The 22,578-nt window shown below is 37.7% G+C and overlaps 1 protein-coding gene across 5 annotated transcripts in view; it reads left to right on the plus strand.

Annotated features, from left to right (window-relative positions):
- LOC106667006 (protein phosphatase PHLPP-like protein) overlaps positions 1-22,578 on the plus strand; it is a 227,194-nt gene that overhangs the window by 9,432 nt on the left and 195,184 nt on the right. The gene's annotated exons all lie outside the window — the stretch shown is intronic.

Genomic DNA, 22,578 nt, shown 5'->3' on the forward strand with positions numbered 1-22,578 from the left:
AGTATGGTGGATCAAACCACCCAAAATCCGTTTATCATATGTTTTAAGCGAAAAGTTCACCTTTTTTCAGACAATTTCGTTTTTTCCTAAAATGACTTGTGAAAAATTGAAAAGTCTATCTTCTCGACAAAATTGGTTAAAAAAACTTTTGGCGGCGTTGTATTCCATTTTCAGTCTACTATCGCCAATTATCATGATCATGTTACTTCGGAATTAGTAATACGTTAATTAAAAACAAATCACACAGATCCAGCAATGAGGATGGCGAGAAGGCGAAACGCGCCTGACAGACCAAAACAGCATGTGCAGGCCAAAATGATTGATAACGTTCTAACCACAGTTCCTAATCCCACAGAACCCAAGAGGAATTCTCACTGTTTAACACTATTAATTTTACAATATACACCGACAGACGAAAAATCCGCCCCAAATATAATTTGGTTTGTATATTTTTTTATGGTTAATAATTGAGTGTTTTTCTAAAAAAGTAAAAATAGATGAAAATTGCTAAGGAAAATGTAAAATTAAAAAAAAGAGAGACAGATAAAATTTGTTTTAATTTTGTTTTAGATTTTTAATTAGCATTTCAATATCGTGTTTTTCCTACTCTTGCCTTAATTACATCTCGAAAACGTCTCGGCATTCTTTCCACCAGTCTGGAAATGTTTCTTTGCTGGAGTTTAGCCCATTCTTCACAAAAGACCTTTCAAGATCGTGGAGTGTATGGTGCATGTGAAGTGATGGACGTGCTCTTATTCGTCTTTTGAAGTTATCCCATAAATGGTCGATGGGGTTCAAATCTAGAGAACGGGCTGGCCAGGCTAAGACCCTGATGTTATGCTGTTGAAGGAGCGTTTGTACTATGCGAGCGACATGTGGACGGGCATTATCGTCCATTAGAATAGGATTGTCGCTGAGTTCATAGAGAATAGGCAACGCATGATGTTCCATAATTTCATCCTCATGGCGAGTGGCCGTCAAAGACCCTCCACGAACAACCACCAACTCTATGTCATTCTCCATTGAAATTCCCTGAGCTACGTTTAAAAGGTTGGCTCTGGGAAAAATTACAGGCTTCGAACCTTTCATTTCGCCTTCTCCACACTCTATCACGCCCATCTGGACATCGTAGAGCAAATCTAACTCATCTGTAAAAAGTACAGCAGACCAATCTTCCAAAGACCACTCTCCAGCAAATGCGAGCCGTGCAACTCTGTGTTCTGGTTAATTCTGGTCTTCTTACTGGGCGAAAAGCCATCAGTCCATACTGATTTAATCTTCTTCGAGGAGTGCGTTCAGAAATTTGGACACTTCGAACTTCCTGGAGCTGACGAATTGTTTGAACAACAGTAAGGTGCGCCGGATTCGCAAGATTCTCCAAGTCAAAGTTCTGTTACCCTAGGCCGTCCAGAACCGGGCCTTCTATGGTAGGACCTAGTTTCTCGAAAACGTGTAACGACGTCTCGTAGAGTTTCGTAAGGAACTCCGATGGCAACAACCACACACCTGATGGAACGTCCATTATCAATAGGCGCCACACCGCGCGCAACATCCGCACTAGATGTAGATGTAAACGTAATTTTTCTGGATATAGTATACTCCGCCCTTTAAGAGCTATTGTATCCTCCGTACTCGGGGTAGCACATCGGTGAGTCCTATTTCATCAAGAAACTTGATTGATAGGTCCGGTTTCAGTGGTTGAAGCTCTTCTGTGGTCACATTGTACATCCCAAAACATTTCCTCCTGGGAGCTAGTGTAGCTCCGGAGTTTGTTAGTAGATGTGTTGTTGTCTTTTCTTCCTCTTTGCAGAATCTGCATGTGCCATTTTGGATTATTCCAATCTTCTTTAAGTGTCCATTTCACTTGCAGTGTGCTGTTAGGAATCCTATTAGGATTCGCAGTTTATTCCTGCTTCCCGTGACATTTTCTGTAATTTATTTCTTTCCAAAATTGGTTAGAAGGTTCTTGGATTGTCCGTGTCCAATAAGTGAATTCCGTAGGTCTCTCATTTTCTTTTTCGTCCTTCTGTCTGAGATACTCGTCAATAGTGTGGGTTCCTATGCCACAGAAGGGTTCAGGTCCTGTCAGCGGTGTAGCAGTTCTTTGCCTTGCAAGGGTGTCCTCTTTCTCATTCCCTTCTACTCCCATGTGTCCTGGCACCCAACAGAGGCTGACTTTGTTCTGCGTACCTAATATGTTTAGTTTGGTTTTGCAGTTCAGCACCATCCTTGAAGAAATGATATATGAGCTTAGTGCTTTGATGGCTGCTTGGCTATCTGACATGATAACTGTATTCTTGTTTTTGTTTACCCTTTACCTTATGAGTTGGGTACTTCTTTCCATTGCATGAATCTCAGCTTGGAAGATACTGGTGTATTTCCCCATGGGTTCTGACTATTTGATTCCAGGTCCAAATACTCCTGCTCCTGTACCTTCTTGTGTTCTAGAACCATCTGTGTACCAAAGGATGGTGCCATTCTTAAAAGAGGTGTTTCCCTCTCGTACCCATTCTTTTTTGGTAGAACCCAGTTTCTCGAAAACGTCTAACGGCGTCAAGCCGAGTATTATGTACGCCGATTGCAATAGCCGCATACCTGATGGAACGTCCATTATCAATAGGCGCCACACCACAACATCCTCAGCACTAAGTGCCATTTTTAAGTTAAACAACTGAAATTAAGGAAACTAAGATGAAAACTAAACAGTTTAATGCTTGAGAATTCAAATGAGATTGAATAAACATTTTAAATTCCGTAAAAACTTAAACTTTGAAAAATCCTTTTTCTTTGTTTTGGATTAAGGATTAAGTGTGTTGATTGATATTCCAATTTAAAACATGTCATCAACAAATATTTATTTATAAAAACGATGAGACACATTAAGGGCAAAATTTTATTTTATCGAGAGAATGAAAAAAAATCAGTTGGGTGGAATTTTTTGCCTTTCAATGTATTATTAGATTTATAACGTTAAACGTATTTTCTAATATCTAATTTGGTCTAATTAATACAATAAAACCTCAGTATTATACATTTTGTAAACGATTTTATTTGCCACAATCAGTTCTTTTTACCATTGTACATAAATTTTCATTTATACAAAAATCATGATTGAGGGATTTTTTTTGGTGAAAATTGCCGCTCTTTTCGTGAAAGAACCTTCACCGTCGGTGGCCCAGTTTTTGAGATCGTCACTCCGAAACAGCCTTCACCTCGTCGCGGAACCGTTTTTCGAGACGACACTTTTCTCCGGCTGCATGACGCAACCTGCTCGCCGCCCGCCCGACCATGGCTCATCATGCAAATCCCTGCCGGAAATAATATGGAAATTCAGGGTTACACGCTCGTCCTGCCGGCGATAATTACGAGAGCGAAGGAAACAAGCCGGCCAGTCCAGCCGAACAGCAAAACCCCCGCTCTGTCAGCCCTCGGATCGTTCTGATCAACCGACCCGATCGCCGGTTGTCTGCATGACTTACTCCCTGCCTTTACACTTTGCAAACCTGGTGGAAAAATACATAAAATCGCCGCATTCATTGGAAGTTTGTAATGATTAATCGATACATATAAAGATGTAAAAACGGATGACATCGAATTAATACAAATCACAAAATAACTTGCTAATTATGGGACTTATACTTATGGTTAAGTAATAAATAAAAAACACTGAAGATTTTAAATACTTTTAAGTTGATAACTTACCATACAAGGTATTCATTGATGGAAGTGGTTCAATTATAAAAATGTTGGTATTTAAACGAATTTATTTTATTTATTTATTACCTGTACTCTCTCAATATACTTATTTTCTTCTTTAAATTAAAATTATAAGTGTAGAACTTTTTAAAAGTTTATTATACCAGAATATCCAAACTTATTTAGCGAATAGCAAAAACGACTTCAAATCCTGTCCTACGTCGTCCTGTGTTTCAAAAAAAATTTTGTTTTCTAATTTTTCGACCTGTAGAAGACCAAATGTTTATTAGTTAACAACGTGCAAAAGTTCATGATTTATGTACCTAGTTGAATAAATTAAAGACTTTCCTTGGACAAAAACCCCGAAAACAAAAATGACTAGGAATATTTGAAAGGATCAAACTATGTACCTAAAAATAATATTATAGGTTTTTACATATTAATGCTCATGTTATCGTATGATATATATTATAGTTGTATTTATTTTTCTTAATTAATTTGGATTCATGAAATCATCGGCGTGATAGACTTTTGGCTCGACCCTCCCGCGGTTGTGAGTTCGATTCCCATCGCCCCGATCCTTTTTACCTTTCCCCCTTCAATTTTTTTTTTTTTTGCTTTTTATTGTATATTACAACTACCTTCATTATGGTATCTAATAATAGTGTATGAATAAGTACTTAAGAAAACAAGAGTGGAGAAACTACCCACTGGTAGTACTCCTAACTATTCTTTACTCAATTGTCACTGGATCCCGTGGCCATCGTCTTTTCAGTTGGTATGGGAGCGTTGGAAGGAATTCGTCGAAATAAGAGGATTTATAGTGGTCGGGAGGTTAGTGTAAAATTTTCGGTAACGGGAGTGGATTACATCTTGGACAAAAGGAATATTTAGGTCTATATGGATAGTGTCGTTGGACACTTAAAAGGGAGCATTAAGGATTTTTCTGAGGATGATGCATTGGGATCTTTGGATGCGTAGGATATTGGAATGTTTGGCTGAACTCCACACTTCCAGTCCATAAGTCCATATCGGCTTCACTAGGGTGATATAAAGTAGTCTTTTTTTTAAGAGAGATATAGGTTAGAACGTCTGTCAAGAAGTCGTGAAAGTGCTCTTTAACGATTCATAACTTCTTGTCGTTTCAGTCGTGTGTGGGGATTCTACGTCAGACGTTTGTCAATGTAAGTCCTACGTAGCACACCTTGTCCGCAATTGGGAGGGGTATTTGTTTGAAGTAGACTTGAGGAGGATCTTTTGCGAAGGGTAAAGGTTATGTGGGTGGATTTTTCTTGGTTGAATTTGATACTCTTTTTTTACAACATGATTCCAGTAGTGTGAGGTTTTCTTGAAGGTTTCGAGTGGAAATGACTGGAACAGAATTGCTTGAAAGGATCGCTGTATCGTCTGCAAAGGTCAGAGTGGTAGTTTGAGGATGGGATGGGAGATCTGCCTTGTACACTTGGTACAGTACGGGCGCCAGAACACTGCCCTGCGGAACACCAAGGAGAAGGTGGTTGGGGAAGACGCCGATTTTTCAATGTCACGGAAGTACTGGTCAGTGAGGTAGCTTCGAAGAATAAGGTAGTAGGTTGAGGGAAGGATGTCCTTGAGCAAGAACAGCAAGCCCGGGTGCCATACACGATCGAAGGCCTGGACCACATCAAGAAAGGCACCCGAACAATACCCCCTTCAAATAACAATAAAAATACGCATATTCATATATCCACGGCATCTCCGCTGACTAATTAATGCCAGAACATAAGCCATTAAAAAAATTTTAGGCGAAAATTATTGTTCAAATATTCAAAGACGAAAGCTTAAGCAATTCGTTCAGACAACCTTACTCAGCATTAAAGCTGCATCGACTATGCCACAACGTGTTGATGCCATAATACATTAAGCCATTAAACTTGATAAATAAAATACACTAACTGAAAAAAGATTCCCACGATTTCGTCCAAAGACCTTTTTTTGACCTGGGGTCCAATTTTGAAGAAGAAAGGGTATGATATAAATAAACGTGAATCTTTGGAAAAATAAATCAAATAAGAAGTACACCCAGGCAGGAATCGGATCGGTTAAGAAAAGAGAAAATCGTTTGCGCTACAGATAAACTTAGCTGAATAATCTCTCTTCACCCGCATATGTAGCACACACAATCAAGACCATACATTATTTTTTTTAATAGTTTTTTTATTGAGTAACAATCTGCGCGAGACGGATTAAGTTATAGGAGAGCAGGTCACAGTGCTAATGTTTTTTACATTTTGGACATCGAGAAAGACTATTAGGAAGAGCGAGAGGAAAGATGACTTGAATATTGGAAGTTACTTTGTAGCTGGATAGCATCTTGTAAATTCTTTTATAAAAGGCACATTTGGGTTGTAATGGATGGTGCAGTTGGATGCGTAGAAGTTGATGAAAGATCGGTGGATTCGTGATTGTAGGGCGTAGGTTTGGTTGAACCCCATTCCTATATCCATATTGGTTTCAATGTTGAGTTCTATTAGTAATTTATTTTCGAAGGAGAGTTTAGAACTGTTGTCTAGTACATTATGGGGATTCCTGGTCATTCTTTTTTCTAGATTCAGCACAGGGTAGCAGATGGAGTTTTTGGTATAGTGGTGCGACGAAGAGTGATGGTAATGTTTTACGATTGGTGGTTTTTAATTTAATTCACCATTTTTGGAACCATTCGTCAATGGAATATAGGTGTGTCTGAAGGGTTCACGAGCTAAAAAGGTTGGGAGCTGGTGTATAGTGTGGCAGTGTAAGCAACTTATCTTAATGGATATCGATGAACAGTGTCAGCTGAAAACAATAACGGAGCAAAAACGTTTCCCTGAGGAACGCCCGGGTCAGATTTGTTCAATAAGCAATGACCCATACGCTTAAGGATGGGAAAGGGTGTAAAAGGTAGTATATTCTATTCCAGAGCAAACCCATTATATATGTCATATTCGATAACATTTTATTTTAACCTCGAACCGAATAACAATATTCTTAATAAATTTGTCATATTTCGTGGTCCGATTGACTAAATAACTTCTTTCAAATAATTAATTTTTATTTAACGTATTTGTTGATATGAAAAAGTTAGTGTCTTGAGCTGGATTCGAACCCACGACCTTCGGCCCAATATGCAGCTGCCACTTGAGTTATCGTGATTTCGACCCACTCGGACACCAACTCCCCATCTTAACTTACCTTTCGAATTTTTCCTCCTGTTTCAAATGTCGTGAAATCAGGATTCGATTCTCGGCGACAAATGGTATGACCACGGAGTGCTCTTAGTGAAGATATACTTCGTTTTACTTATTAAATCCATTATATTTCGTGGTCTCATTGACCAATAACTTCTTTAAATTAATTAATGTTTATGTAAGGTATTGGTTGAAATGAAAAAGTTAATGTCACGAGCGGGATTCGAACGCAAGAACTTCGGCTCAATACGCCGCAGCACTAACCACTAGAACTATCGTCACTCCGATCCACTCGGACACCAACTCCCGTCGTGTAATCACGATTCCAATCTCGGCGACAAATGAATGGAAAATGGAACAAAAGTTGGTAAATTCGAAAGGTAGGTTGAGATGGGGAGTTGGTGTCCGAGTGGATCGAAATCACGATAGCTCAAGTGGTAGAGCAGCGGCGTATTGAACCGAAGGTCGTGGGTTCGAATCCCGCTCGTGACACTAACTTTTTCATTTCAACTAATACCTTACATAAATAGTCTTAATGTTTTACTTAATTGTACTTTTAATCTAAGATCTTGGTTAAGATGAAAAAGCAAGGTGCACGAGCGGGATTGTTTTAGAGAGAGGAAAGGGTTGTTTTAACGAAAAAAGCTGTACGTAGTTCTTTCTGGGGTTCATTCAGAGATCATTGGCAACAACCTCCTTTTCGTGGTAATTTTACCGATTTTTTTCAATTGTGGATATTTAAAGAAAAAGTGTATTTTTAATGTTCAATTTTCCTTTTTTGGATCGATAGGGGAGTAATAGCTGGAGGGTTGTTTGTGAACCCTTGTTTACTCGTCCTCTCAATTGGGCGCTTTGGCGACCGGGTCACAAACGGAATCCGGCCGTAAAAAGTTGGAAAAATCGAATGGGGAAATCAGGGAAATCGGGTGGACGGGGTAGTAAAATAGAACCGGGGGATCGTGCTCTTCTGAGAACCTCATGTAAATACGGAGGTCGCCCGAGATTCCCATCTAGACCTGGACACACATTTCCTCTCAATTAACGTGAGAGCTTTTGTTTTAAACCGGATTTATAAGTTTTTTTTACGTTACTTAGTTTCAGTCTCATTTTGCATTAATAACATTTCGCATAGCTACTTCACTAAGAATACAACAATTCTTTGAAGTGAGAGTTTTCACATAACCTTTTTAAACAAATGACTATAGTGAAATTCTACAATTTTTTACATTTTTAATTTCCATACGTTGAAATGTTAATAACAATCCAGTTAGGTATGATTTTAACCCTTAAAGAATTGATGTAGAAATACATTTATCACTAAAGATACCAAGTTGCCGAATTCATTTATGACCAAATTTAATTTCAGTGCAAGAATTTTTCAGCGTTCAGTACTTTTTGTGCGTTTTTCCATTTTTATTTCAGAAGGCATGACAATAATGGTTAAAAATTGCAATAGTTATATGCATAATAATATTATATTATGCAATATTATATACATAATAATGTATAATTAGATTATATAATAATTGTGAATTCATGGTTTCTTTTTTATTTTGGTTTTCGTTAACTCACGAATAATCTGGATCTAGCAAATTTAATTTTTTTTCACTCACACCTACCAACAACCAAATTTTTCACCAACTCACGAATAATCTGGATCCTGGTATGGTCTAAATGAAGAAAAAATTGAATTTGCTAGATCCAGATTATTTATGAATTAAAAAATCGTCGATATATCTTACACTTTAAACATTTTGGGCCTAGTGTAACCAAATTATTTTATTAACGTTCCATTAAAATTCACTAATTTCGTGGTCCGCTTGACTAATTAATATATTAAAATTAATTAAGGTTTTCAGTTGAGAAAAAAGGATAAAAGGAATAAATTTTTCAAAAATGGCAAAAAGGAGGGAAAATTCAAAAGGTGCGGGTGAGATGAGAAGTTGGTGTCCGAGTGGATCAAGGTCACGATAGCTCAAGTGGTAGAGCAGCGGCGTATCAAGCCGAAGATCGTGGGTTCGAATCACGCTCGTGCAAATGACTTTTTTATCTCAACTAAAAACCTTATTTAATTGTTCCATTAAAATGTTTTATTTATTAAAATCCGTCGTCTGTAGTCTCTCCTTCTACATAATAACTTCGAAAATGGAAAATAATACTGAAACGACTTCTGGATTTTATGACTGTTCCATTGCCCATGATTGTGGTAAAAAAAAAAAACCATGATCTACCCGTTCTTGCTATGTCGACTGCTTTATCAATACTGACAGGTATAAAATTATTAAAGTATCCCCTATTACTAGAAAAACTATAACTAAAAAATATATAAACTTCTTAAGTAAATGTATCTTCATCGCAACACATTCGCATCTAATGAGTGGCCGAATTCTTAAATCCAAGCACTTTTTGATAAAATTTGTTCATTTCGGTTGTTTGTGTACTGAAGATGGCGAAATGCAGGAGTTTTGTCGATTAACGGTTTTAGGTGAACTAAGAATAAGACTGACAAGAAAGAAAGATCGATTAGTTACCAAGTATTCTAAAGCCTTCATACGACCCGCCTCAATTTTATTTCAATTGGGAAATAATAGAAGTACTAATGGAAGAAAAGATAAAAATTAGGTAAGTACTCAATACTGTAACATTTTAGATATATACATGAAAACGAAAAATAAAAATGAATTCAAAAAATTACACACAAATATATATTTAAAATTTATTATAAACGTACATAATGTGTTGGTTAACCGTTAACTTGTTGACGACGTATAATATCATAAGAAAGAATATTCGAAATATCATGGTCAATTGTGTAAATCATATCCTTCAGTGTTTCATGAAACTGGGCATGCAATTATTTATTTATTTTTTTGAAAGGGGTATTCGACACCTTGGTCATTTCAGCCCCGAGCGCATGCAAAAAAGGCATTCACACAAATAAATACATTCACACCTATATACCCTGCATTTATTATATTTGGTGGATGGAGTACTCAACATTCCTCCATCAACCTGCATACAACAAACTAATCTAATTGGGGCTGATGGGTTACTCTTATAAATATTCCACCATGGACCCAAGTCACGTGCCATGCTCGAGGGGGGATGCTATTGCATCATCAGCCCCTCCCCATTCACTCAAATAATTACACCCACTCATACAGAATACAGAAACACAAAACACATATCTTGACGGCTATATACAATAAAAAATTCACTAAACGTCGGAACAGGGGACTCTGAAACTCGCTACCGAATCCGAGAACCATTCTTAAAGCTAGAAACACACTTACCCGATGCCTCGCCATGCGACGCTACCCGATGCTACCCGACGCAAATCCAAACTCCGATTTTCCATAAGGTTGCATTACCCCCGTGCACATCTATCCGATGCTACCCGACGGAAATCCAAACTCCGATTTTCCATAAGGTTGCATTACCCCCGTGCACATCTATCCAAAGCTATGCCACGCTAACCTACCCGACGCTCTGAGAACCCCACTGTCTAGATTTTCGTCGAGAAGCATCGAGTACAGTCGAAGAAAAAAGAACCGGACACATATTTTTATTCAAACATGTATTATTGTCGTTATATTAACTACAACATACTTATTTTAATATAAACCAAATTAACTGTGATTAAAAATTAATTACTTTTTATTTAAAAAAATAATTTTAATTGTTTGGTAGAAATTAATCAAAACACCGGAATAAGATTTTTTGATATAATGAATTTAACTAACAATTTATTGTACTCGCTTCGGCGGTACATATACTAAAATTGGAACAATTTATTACACGGTTTTGCTCATAAAATTTAATTAACAATTTATTTCATAGTTTTGCTCGTAAAATTACACCATTTTGTAATGTCAAGTAGCATCAGAGCAGGACACTTATATTTTTTGTAGTTTATTGCAAACTAAGTGCATGTAATTTTGTCGTTATATTAATTACAACATTTTAATGTAAACCAAATTAAACGAGATCAAAAATGCATAAGTTTTTATAAACATTGTTTAATAATGATGGTTAGGAGTAACTTTATTTAAAACAATTAAGTTTAACAAACAATTTATTAGATGGTTGTGCTCATAAAATTTAACTAAAAATTTATTACAAGGTTTTGCTCAAAATAGTGCATTAGGAACAAAAGATGCGTTGCGATTGTGATAATGATTATTGTGATAAACGCTGTGGACTGTACGTGACGTTTGCTTGCGTCGGATAGATGTGCACACCCCACCAAAATGTGGCAAGGCGTCGGGTAGCATCGGGTAGCGTCAAATGGCGTAGCATCGGGTAAGTGTGTTCCCGGCTTAAATCCGGCTGCATGACTACACGCTCTCTGTAGGAGCCAAGGCATGACACGCCTCTTTTATGTGGGACACATCGAAGATAGTTTTGCTAATTGTTAACATGTTTTTTTATTAATATTTGACGGCTTTTTTGTATCTTTTAGTCATAATAGATGAAGCTGTAGAGCGGGCAGCACTACATACTCTTCGATACTTTTTTTAAGTTATAAAAGCTATATTTTATGAAAAAGTCTTTTTGGTTGTCTTAGCCTGTGGAGTAGAGTAGATCAAAATAAAAAATATTATTACTGAATTATTTAAAATCAGTTTTTAAACCATTTTTAATTGTACTTAAATTAAAAATTGTTCTTTCGTTGCCTAAAAGAAAATGATAGCAAATATTCGGTTAATTGTCAGAGTTGACGCTCTTCCCGGGTTATTTACTATTTTAACGTTTACCATCCTGTTAAATTTATGCAGTCATTAAAGTGCGCAAGACGGGTCAAAGAGAGCTCAAACGAAGTCGTAAAACTAAGTTGCCGGTCATTAAGCCGTTCGGCACGGCCGCTGTTTAACCAGGAGTCGCCGATATCGACAAGCCTTTTTCACTTTAACAAAACTTTGATGGCTATCGAATACATTAATTCACGTCGTATGCCCGACTATCCGACATTTTTTTAAAAATCTATTTGGAACTTGTTCAAACTGCTTGCGGACGTCGCTAATTGAGGCGTACAAGACAAAACAATTATTTCTCGAAATCTGAAATGTGTTTTATTATCGACACATAGAGAAAAATGTTATAACTTTTTTTGTTCTTCATCATGAGACATTATCCTGAAAAAAGCGATAGTTTCGTCCTAAATATAATTTTTGTTCACTTTGGTTAGGGTTTTTTTAAATATATTTTTATATGAATGACAATAACCGTATTCCACCTCTATTAAGTAGTTAGAGAAAGTTTCTTTTAAGTAAGGCCTTTTTAGAAGGTCGGGCTGCATTTCTCTTGAAACAATGATGCTATAAAAAAATAGATGTAATAAGTATTTTTTCATCTAGAATAAAATTTTCGCCTTGAAGAAAAATTATACACGGCACCTCAGGCCCAGATCATCTTCAAAATTTCAAATATGACCCAGTACATCTTGAGACATTATTTTAAAGAATTTTTTGAAAACAATGTGCAATCGGATTTTAAATTGGTCCAAAAAGATAAAGTTATGGCAAAAAGAAACTAGAAACATAATATCGACGGTTATAATTGAAAAACCGCATTAATTAAAATAGCATTTTAACGTGAAACATGCCATTTGAAAGAAGAGAAACGTAGCTTTTTAACCACTTACGTACCATAAAAATACATAAAAAATTTCTATAAGAAAATACAAATATTTTTGTCAGAAATTAACCTTGTTTTTTAAATGGAAATAATGACCGATTTTAACTTTGAGACTGTTATGAAATGTACTTGGCAATTTCTTTAAACGAATTATCAACCATGAAATGTCCACTAGAATTTGAGAAAGATAATGTTAGAGCTTGCAGAAGGAATCAGTCACGCAGAATCATCAAAAAAATTTTTAATATATATATTTTAAACGAGGGTTCCCAACAGTAGAGGTTATATAAACCCTCGGGGTGCCGGTGTTTTTGAAAAAAAGCCCATTTTTAAGTATGTCGGGTTCGAATGCCGAGCCGCTGGATTCGAACCCGGGACCTTTACCTTACAGTGATGAGCGCCGTGTCAACGCCTAAACCGTTGCGGCCACCGCAACCCTCTTATCGTGTTAAACGTTAATTTTTCCGCCTGGCGATTGGTAGATCCGAAAATAAAGCTATAACAATCCTCGAAGGCTCGTCGTTGTATGTTTTGGTCTTCTTTTGTGTTAAATTGTAAGATGCCAAAAGTTAATAAAAAAAGAAAAATTAATCAACTCTTACATTGAAAATGCTATCTATGCACTCGAAAAATACTAACAAATAACACGCTTCAATTCGTGCCGCCATACCTAACTTGTATCCTAAGGTCTAATAGCCTACAACTTTATAGGATATGGAATCTATTATGAATGAGAGTATAAGAACAGGTCAGAAATTAACAAACAAATGTATTGGTCTGATTGAATTAATGCGTTTTTAAGAAAAAAATATGTGTAAACACAAAACAGCTGTTCAATTCATGGCTGCCATGTTGGCTGCCTACGCCCTAACGGTTAGCAATATGACTACATTTTCGACCTAACATCTAACACTGGCCCTGGCCTGTTAGATCGAGCAATGTTAACTAGCCGATTCTTACAAGTCTACGTCATCATTTTTTCTCGATCTAACAGGACTTAGCTGAGTTTACAGGGTTAACACGTAGATCGTGAATACCCCTATCATTTAAAATATACAGAATTTAAAGTTGAACATTAAGCCAAAACATTTTTTTGTATAATGGTAATACGACAGGTTGGTTCAACACAAGCGACGAAGATTGATTAACGGATAACGTTGTAATCTTGACAGCGGGCTGGATGAAGGGTTGATAAACCACATTAATTAACTTTTTTTCAAAGACAGGTTGGCTAACCTCTTAATACAAATGAAATGAATGATTTCATTTTTACCTTTTAGCCTCTACTACGTTCACACGGATAACTTAAATAGATATTTTCAATAATTTTAGTATGTACGTCAAGAAACGTTGAAGGTATTGAAGTCTCATCAAATAATTGATAAATTACTATAACTACCCATGAATATAAAACCAATGAAATGTAACGAATATGTAAATCGAGGAGTCTATCATTACCAAATGAAAGGCGCAAGACAATTGGTAATTCCCAGTGTAGCATTTTATTTACACTATTATCTTATTTGTTAAGATTTTGCTTATTACTGATTACTGATAACTTGTTTATACGACCTCAAATTGCACACGCATGTACAAACATTTCTATTGAACCTGTCACTTCTCGCAGTCCACCGGCATTTCAATTTTTGGAATTTACAATAAATCACCGGCAGACCTCGAGAATCACCCACCTGTGTCACAGACCTGGAGACCTTTGTCTTGTCCGTCCAGTCGACGAATTGGGCTCCAGGGCCCTATCAACAGTTAGGTAATTACAGCCCCCAATGCGATCAGTTTGTAGATTCAAATTCATTCACACTCTACTCATTCATAAATGCATCCTTCTTTTATTCACTCAGTTAGAGTGGTAGAGTACTCGAATTCCCCCCTAATTGAGGGTCGATGGGTTCTTGATATTCCCCCATGGGCCCACTCACACTACACATTAACAACCCCTAAACACATACTAGGAACATAAAACTATCCGTACTATATACAATAAAACAACCCAGTTTCCTCCAAGAAATGGAACAGGGGACTAAATGCTCGCTCAAACAAAATTCTCACATCGTGCGGCATTTAGATATTGAACCAATGAATGCACCCGTTAACTAGGTCGGACACATCAAACAACTTTGATCTTCATACCGGGCACATAAGTGTAAAGTGTGCTTGTAAGCGTCAAATGTCTTAAATTCGCATGGCATATTCTTAGTCGGGTGAAAATAACCCTGCTTAATTGAGTCAAGGTCATCCGGGGGCCACCTTTGGACTGGTGCTGTTCATACGCGAGAGCTTTTCTTATGATCCGGCCAACAATGCTGCCACTTTCTTTTAATCATGTTTCTATTGTATTTTTATGGTCGGGGGGAAGGATATCGCGTGGTTGAATCCGGAGTTTGCGAAGTTTTCGTTACCCTCCAGACCTATGTGTCCGGGTATCCAGACAACATCCACTGTTTTGCCGAGACGCTCCAGCTCGTGGTATCTCTTCAACAGGAGCACCACGAGAGGGTCGAAAGAGGGAGTCGGTGCAGACCAGGCAAGCACATTCCCTATTTTCTCGAACACCTCATGCGCTTGCCAAATTCCATGCTAGAGTATAAAAGCTACAGTATCGTGTTAATTTTTTTTACAATTTTAGACATCGAGGAGGACTATTAGGAAGAGTGGGAGGAAAGTTGAATTGAGTATTGGAAGTTACTTTGTAGCTGGATAGGATCTTGCAAATTCTTTTATAAATGGCACCTTTTGGTTATAATGGATTATTGTTGGACGGATATAAGTTGATTAAAGATCTATGGATTCGTGATTGTAGGGTCTAGGTTTGGTTGAACCCCATTCCTATATCCATATTGGTTTCAATGTTGGGTTCTATTCGTAATTTATTTTCAAGGGAGAGTTTAGAACTGTTGTCTAGTATTGTAGGGGATACCTGGTCATTCGCTTTTCTAGATTCAGCACAGGATAGCAGATGGCGTTTTTGGTACAGCGGTGCGACGATTTTGTGGTTTTTAATTTAATTCGCCATTTTTGGAACCGTTCTTCAGAGGAATATAAGTGCGCCTAAGGGTTCGCCAGCTAAAACGGTCCGGAGTTGGTATGTAGTGTGGTAGTGTCAGTAACATATCTTAATGGATATCGATGAACAGTGTCAGCTGAAAACAATAAGGGAGGAAAGACATTTCCCTGAGGAACGCCCGGGTCAGCCTTGTACAATAAGCAATGATCCATACCTTAAGGATAAGGAAAGGTGTAAAATGTAGTATGTTTTGAGATTGCAAACCCAGGTGTCAGATTCCATTAATTTTTATTTTAACTTCGAACCGAATAACAATATTCTTAATAAATCCATTATATTTCGTGGTCCGATTGACCAAACAACCTCTTTAAATTAATTAATGTTTACGTAAGGTATTGGTTGCAATGAAAAAGTTAGTGTCACGAGCGGGATTCGAACCCACGACCTTCGGCTCAATACGCCGCAAATCTAACCACTTGAGCTATCGTGACTTCGATCCACTCGAACACTAACTCCCGTCGTGCAATCACGATTCGATTCTCGGCGACAAATAAATGAAAAATGGCACAAAAGAGGGAAAATTCGAAGGGTAGGTTGAGATGGTGTCCGAGTGGATTGAAATCACGATAGCTCAAGTGGTAGAGCAGCGGCGTAAGGAACCGAAGGTCGTGGGTTCGAATCCCGCTCGTGACACTAACTTTTTCATTTCAACCAATACCTTACATAAATTTTCTTAATGTTTTACTTAATTGTACTTTTAACCTAAGATCTTGGTTAAGATGAAAAAGCAAGGGTAGCAATATGGAAAATTCGAAGGGTAGGTTCAGATGTAGAGCTGAGTTGGTGTCCTCTGTGAAGTTAAAATTGTCCTCTCACAGCAACCATTTCGGTATCATACGACATGGGGCTTAGCTTTCTCTTGAGCGTTTCCATATTAAATTAAGCCCATCTTAAAATTTGAAGCCAACTCTCACCTCATATGTAAAGATCTCTTACCTAACCTTCTAATGTCCAATTCACATGTTCCTGTACGAATAGAATCCTGGCCATTTTCTGAGCCGTGGTAAGAAGAAGCCCAGGAGCCGAGGGTCGGACCCTGAGGTCATTTTCATTCAGTCTTCTTCTTAGTCTTCGAGGAAATCGAAACATTTCGGACTTGTCTTATCAGATTTCTTATCTCGTTTCTCGTAATGCTGCTGTATCGTAAAGCCAGATGAAGGATGAATCTATCGTCTCTCTCGTCCGTAGTCTTAAGTCCACCATGTCCTCGCATCATAGTGTGAAGTCCTGTTTCTCTGAATAGCTCCTACTTCCTGTAATTAAAGTGGAAAGATTTAATTTTAAACTAAATAAATTCAGTGGCGAGTTAAATTTGTCCATCAGTGCATATCAATATTTGAAAAATAAAGTCTAGTGAACAGGAAGAATGCTATCCGGTTGCCCGCCATACCCCTTTAGTCTGTATAATAATTAAAAATAATTGGATATGAAATTCTAGCTCGTTCCCCTCTTCTTTTGATCTATTCACTACTGATTAAATTTTTTGTAGATTGGACTTGATTCGGAAAAAAATGTTTACAAATGAATGTATAAATGAAGGGCTTTAAAAATATGGCCCTTTATGCGTTTCTCTCATCTCGTGAATTATTTTTTGTCGTTCAATCTACTTTTCTAAAAACTAATTACAATATATTTTTTTATTAGTAAATTAATATAATACACAATCATTAAAAATGTTTTAAATCGAAATCGAAATGGAAATTAAGTCGTATTCATAACCTCTCATTCGTGGTAAGGTTTCCTCAATCAAACGACTCACTAGATCGTGAAAGAACAATGCACCTTTTTTTTTAGGCGTGAGTAAAACGAGTGGAAGAAAGTAAATCAGTCCGTGGAAACAGACGTCTGCGACGCAGTATTATTTAGCTTTCATGTAAATTGCTTTCGGTTTCTTCGTACGACCTTGCGACTCCCACTACTTCGGATGTTCTCTTTGAAAAGTGGTGAAGTGGTGTTGGCCGTCGGGGTCCTTGCAATAAAGGAAGTCCCTTCACGGATGAGCTCCGACCCTTTGGCCTGGGACCGACTATAACGTAAATTTATAACGAGAATCGAAAAACAAAAATAAGTCGCTTTGATCCTGTTTTCCTCATATCTCCAATATTATCTGAGGAAGGCTAAAATTTTGGTTTTAAACAATAAACCAATCCGGTGTAATCGTCCCGAATGGTGGGATCGAAACTCAATATCGTCTTCTTTTCCATTTCTCGGCCTACATTCTTGGCCGGCTGTGGGTCGACAGTCCTGACGATATATACATGCGATAAATCCCCGGATCCGCTATAAATTTCCTTTTTTCCTACAGCCCCATTCGAACAATCCCCCAATAACCTATCCCCCTTGCTGCCAATACACGGGGCCCTCTGTCCTTCCTTAAACAAACAATCGAAAGGGTTGGCTTCCGAAAGGGAAACACCAATCGGAAAATGGATTTTTAAAAAACGGTGAAGAATTCTCAAATTACGCTTTCTAGCATGTCTGATTAAAGCTAGATAAATATTAAAAGCTTAGAGCTAAGATTTTCCATTACAATATACATCCTTCCATCGACAAAGAGGGTACCTAGACATAGTACCTACAAATATAATAAAAAGAGAATATGATTTCGTTAGGTCATTTGACAAGGTGCACTTCATTTGTGGTGCGAAAGTGGCCAGCAGGAAGTTCTACTTTTACTTTTTCGATTTTTGCAGGAATGATCTAAGATTATGAATTAGATGACAATTAATTAAGGCTTTTAGTTGAGATGAAAAAAAGTTAATGGCACGAGCGGGATTCGAACCCACGATCTTCGGCTAGATACGCCGCTGCTCTACCACTTGAGCTATCGTGACCTCGATCCACTCGGACATCAACTTCCTATCTCAACACCACCTGAAAAAATTGAAAAATGGCAAAAGGAGGGAAAACTCATAAGGTGGGGTTGAGATAGGAAGTTTATGTCCGAGTGGATCGAGGTCACGATAGCTCAAGCGGTAGAGCAGCGGCATATCTAGCCGAAGATCGTGGGTTCGAATCCCGCTCGTGCCATTAACTTTTTTTCATCTCAACTAAAGACCTTAATTAATTGTCATGTATTGGTCAAGCGGACCACGAAAGTAGTGAATTATGAATTAGTTTTCATTTGTTTATAGTCTTTTTATTGATAAGCTTTACAGGTACATCCTACACAGTACTATATTTTAACGCTTGTTCAAGATTTTATTCATATATTTTCTCATCGGTCACTCAACTTATTGGCGGTCGAATTCAAAATGGTCAAGGGTTTGAACCGCTTTTTTGACGTCCCTTACATATCATAGCACCTAACCTTTGGTGATATATGGTATGGCTAAAATTTACCTAATTAACTGGATAGGACGCTTTTGGTATTTTCGGAAAAATAGAGTCGAATTCTTCTTGGATTTAGAGAGTTCAAGCAACCATGTTCAATTAAAGTTTGATTAGTTTTGCTTACTAATTGCTTTACTAATTAAACTAATTAAATAAATTTTTTAATTTTCATTTTCTGGGCCTGTTCTTACATACAACACCTTCTGCCCCTAAGGAGGAGCGGTCGCACCCGTATATACTCGTTAGCCCTTAAAAGGACAAGAAGATCCGCTCCTTATCGGACTTTTGATTCGCAAGATGAGAGATGATGTCTGCTTGCGACTGGCGTATGTTACAGCCGCATGTTTCGGTGTAGAAGACGTCCCGGTCCCGACGGACCAAGTCAGACCTCACTCTCCGCTTGTCGATTCCGAATGGATGAGCCTGCGTTAAGCACCAGTCCGTGTACCGCCCGGAAAAGGGTACCATAGTAGACTGAAACACAACAACCGGTTTACTGCCGCCCTCCCTATACAGAGAAGACAACTCTATCTCCCAGAGTATTGGGACTTCTCCAACAGTTCCTCTAACCACCCCCTAGAGGAACTCTGCCTTTGGAAAGAAACCGATAATGGTATCCGCGAAGAAAAGGCTCATTCTATGTTCCTGCCAGGAGTCTCACCACTAAGCCACTATGAGCCCATTCCCAGTGTAACAGGGGCTGAACCTTGGAACATTTCTGTTACCCCGTAGTACAGATGGTTATGCACCCTCCCCCGTCTATGCAGACAGGATCTGGTACCCTAACCCTCGTGTGCCTCTGATAAGACACCCGCCGCCCCATTCCGACCGGAGGCTTGTGCTTTAGACAAGTTGCCACGCACTCAGAGCTGCACCATTATTTTGCGCCTGGACAACCCCCCCCCCCTGTAACCAAGGTTGGGATGGGTCACAGGGAAGAATGAAGGAACCTGGATTGAGAGAGGGACGTGGATAAGATTAACCACATTGTACCACCCGTCGTCGTTGCAGTTCCACATTGAGTGGACTATATGCACCCTACTAAGCGGCAATAGAACAAGTTAACAATTTCTCATTTTTTTTAAAAATAAAAACAGCCACCACAAAATAAAGAAATACGTAGCCAAATAGTCCGACGTGAGTAGCAACAGATCCCTCCAACATTGATAGAAACAAATTGAAAATTGAAAATAAAACGTTGCACCTCTAGCACAACATCTTCACTAAAAAATAAAAGGTGTTTGCCAGCAAGGGTTTAAGGATAAATTTTACAAATGTGTGTATTATTATATATAATGTAGGAAGTTTTGGGGCCGATAAGGAACAGAGGTCGTCACTCGGCCCTCTGCGCGTTTTTGCTTCTTTTTTCTGATCTTTCACGGTTATTTTTCAACCTGCAGCCACTTCAGAGTCTCGATCTATATCTGACTCTCTGCTTTTGTATGAAAACTAAGCCGACATCCTAAAATGCTAGCCACTCATTTGTACCTCAGGTTGTCAACTACAGAATAGTTATATATTCTTTTATATATTCCTTGCGTGGCGGAGTTGAACACTCACCCCCAGAGTATTCGATTACTCGGAGCGAGGTTAAAAAACCTTTCATTTCACGCCAGTAAATTAACATAAACACAATATCCGGTACAAGCGTGAAAGTCTGGATACATACACTTCTCTAAATATTATATATTCCTTGGTGAATGGTAAAGAAACCCCTCCGTTCACGCTATTAAATTACATTTATTCCAATAAATTAACAAAAACACAACGCAGGAACAAATCAAACAAACACTACGTTTACTTAAAAATGCTTATAGCACTGAGGTACCGAAGAGCGTCTTCGTGTCCCATGACCACGCACTGGTTCGACTATATATCAAAATATCGCCTTTAAACGACAAGCCTTCTACAATTGAATATGTCCTTGACCATTATTTTATGATTGCAAAACCGGAACGCGATAGCTTTCCGGCGAAAATCTGCCTGTGCGTTATACTTGTACGACCTATGCATAATCTTGTCTATTTGCTTCTATATTTACTACTCTTTTCAAAATTGTTCTAACACATCAGCTAATTTGTAAGTTGTCTCATGTGAATAAGATCCGACCGGTTGTCATAAATGTCCGTTCTAACAATTGTTAGAATAACAGCTTTTGATGTTTACTTTGAAACACCTGAACGTAACTTTGTGCCAGTGAATCCCTTTCCTGTACAATGATTTAAGATAATATACAACCGAAATTCTGCCCCTTGTTGGCACCACAGTAGTTAGCACCGAACACCGGAATGAGTTGATAGCCCGAAGAAACGAGGTCGGTCCGTATGATTAATGAAGTTTGTTTTGACGTGAAATGTCTGGCCTTGCGTTCTCCTGGTGCAGGAGAAAATATTTAGCATTTACCAAATATGAAAGGTCAATCTCTTCGATAATCCACTTGACATAGACCTTGCTTGTCTAGATACCTGAGTCATCATGGCATATCTAATTGCTTCATGGTAAAGAATAAAAATGGTAGGTTAAAGCCTAAAGTCTTTTTATACCATGTCGTCTTTACATTTAGTGATAAAGATGGGAGCTCAAGGATGAAGCCATAAAAAAAAGCCAGACCGCATCTCACGATTTCTGAATAATTATCGATTAACGGTCACTAATCACCACACATTTTTTTCTAATGTCAAATTTTCGACTGAATTTAACGCCTTTTTCCGGAATTAAGAGAAATTTTTTTATTACAGGTTATATACATAAAAGTTATAGTGAAAAAACTTATTAGAAAAGCTATTTAAAAAGAACACACATCATGATTAGCACGGGCATGTGGTCCTCATAGAACCACGTGTTATCTGTCTCACACAACAATGATGCCAATGGTTCACAAAATGTCTTTAAATGATACTCTTTGGTTACAGAGATTTATCACAGGAAAGTAGACGGAGTGAGTGCGTTGAATGATCGAACAAATTTTCGGAATTTCAGGACCTTCTAAAAGAAACAAAACAATTTCAATTCAAATTTAAACACAACAGTGTTACAGAGTTTCAACAAAGGAAGAGAACTAGATTGGTTTGAGAAATTGAAATTAAAAAAATATAAAATTGCACATGGAGATAAATGCATTAATAATATAATAGATTTTGATCTACCTCCCATTTTAAATATGAACATAAATAATATTAAACGACCAAATAATTATTATTTTACACTAATTTATAATTAATTTCTTACATTATTTACTAATATAATATTCACTTGTTATAATTCCCGCTTTTCGCACGTTCAAAATTGAGCGGCATTAAAAACCAGCTTCTCATTGGAACGTCGCGTTGGCGGGGGTATCGGCGGGTTCACTTTTGCAATTCATGTCGAGAGGCGTGGTTGCAGAACTCCTTCAACCTGATGATGAGCTAAAAGCTCGAAATCCGGACGTTGGAAAACAACTTACTATGAGTAGGAACTATCTTTTTTTAAAAGGATTGAACAACAATGATTATTTAATTAAGAGTAGAACTATAAGTAATACTCAAGTTAAAGAGGTATGTTCTCAAATAACAGGATTTTGAGGACTACTTACACTATAGTCTATTGGGACCACATGCCCGGGCTAATCAAGATTTTTTTTTA

This window comes from Cimex lectularius, unplaced genomic scaffold (genome assembly GCF_000648675.2).
Source record: "Cimex lectularius strain Harlan isolate CLEC.00 unplaced genomic scaffold, Clec_2.1 scaffold263, whole genome shotgun sequence".
NCBI lineage: Eukaryota > Metazoa > Arthropoda > Insecta > Hemiptera > Cimicidae > Cimex > Cimex lectularius.